The sequence below is a fragment of the Buceros rhinoceros genome, unplaced genomic scaffold (genome assembly GCF_000710305.1).
Source record: "Buceros rhinoceros silvestris isolate BGI_N320 unplaced genomic scaffold, ASM71030v1 scaffold473, whole genome shotgun sequence".
In the NCBI taxonomy this organism is placed as follows: domain Eukaryota; kingdom Metazoa; phylum Chordata; class Aves; order Bucerotiformes; family Bucerotidae; genus Buceros; species Buceros rhinoceros.
This window is the reverse complement of record NW_010405195.1, coordinates 128,090-129,572: the sequence shown is the minus strand read 5'-3', so window position 1 is coordinate 129,572 and position 1,483 is coordinate 128,090. Positions and strand designations below refer to the sequence as shown.

The window sequence follows — 1,483 nt, the reverse complement described above, 5'->3', positions numbered from 1 at the left end:
CAGCAGGAAAGGTGTTACTTTAATTATCTACGTTATTCAGACCTGCCTTGGAGTAGGAGGTGCATGTGCTGAGGGATCCAGATAAAAGTGCCAGTGCATTCTTTATCAGTGCCAGTGCTTATTCTTTATTAGATAAATCAAATAACAGTGTGGGTATAAAATAGTCACCTTCCTGAGGAGAGATCTGTTTCATTCAGATGGTGTGAAATCATTGAACAACAGAGTTTGTTATTTTTAAAACCAAACATGCATTCTTTATCAGTGCCAGTGCTTATTCTTTATTAGATAAATCAAATAACAGTGTGGGTATAAAATAGTCACCTTCCTGAGGAGAGATCTGTTTCATTCAGATGGTGTGAAATCATTGAACAACAGAGTTTGTTATTTTTAAAACCAAACATGCCCCTTCCAACCCAAACCATTCCGTGATTCTGTTTGTGGTAATGTAGCATCTGGTGATTTTTTCCTGGAGTGGCTGAAAAGGAAGCTAAAGGACTTGGTGGCAGCGGAGAGTACGGTCTTAAAGTGAAATGGAACAGAGTTTCTATTTGCTTACAACTACTTAATTTCTTCAGTTGCCTTTTTGCAAGAGGGAGGTCTGGTCTTAGAGAAGCAGCATTGGTTTGACTGAAATACAGGGATGTTTAAATCGAATCCAACTAGCTGGAAAGGTTCAGGTTGAGATTGTCCCTGAGGAGCCATTTGTTGCCCTTTGGGGTTGTGCAGGTGTGTGCCAGGCTGCCCAGGGCAGTGGTGGAGGGCCCATGGCTGGAGGGGTTTCCCAGCCGTCTGCATGTTGTGGAGGTGTGGTTGAGGTTGTCCCTGAGTAGGCATTTGTTGCCCGTTGGTGTTGTGCAGGCGTGTGCCAGGCTGCCCAGGGCAGTGGTTGAGTGCCCATGGCTGGAGGGGTTTGCCAGCGGTGTGGAGGTGGTGCTGAGGGCCAGGGGTTCGTGGGGCCCTGGCAGTGCTGGGGGAACGACTGACCTTGATGATTTTGAAGGTCTTTTCCAACGAAAACAATTCTGTGATTCTATGAAAGTGGAAGTGCCCTCCCAAGCTATTCTGTGATTCGATGAATACATTTTTATTGATGTTCATCACTGCATCAGTCTTTTATGATTTTTCATAGAAGATTTTTCATAGATGATTTTTCACAGAAATAAAAGGAGCACCCTAAAACGGAATGAAGATCACAAAACTCCAGCAGAGCTGTGTGGGTTTTCAAGACACAATTCTTTATTGGAAAAGCAGGCAGCCTATTGCCTCCGCAGCTGTTGAGAGAAGAAAGAGGACTGACTGCGCTATCACTGGTAGCACAAAGCCATGTCCAAAGATCAGCGCTGGTATAATTTCAGCTGTTTGAGAGTCCACAGTTCACGCCGCAAGGCCCCGTTAGTCCCACCACTGAACTTGTTTTGGTAGTAGGACAGTAGAAGCCGTGAACTTGGTTCAGCTTCCTTTCACCTGGGTGCTGGGGGAAAGA

General features: G+C 45.2%; 1 protein-coding gene across 1 annotated transcript in view; it reads left to right on the top strand.

Annotated features, from left to right (window-relative positions):
- The window catches only part of FCHSD2 (FCH and double SH3 domains 2), a 144,475-nt gene that overhangs the window by 18,412 nt on the left and 124,580 nt on the right, over nucleotides 1-1,483 (top strand). The gene's annotated exons all lie outside the window — the stretch shown is intronic.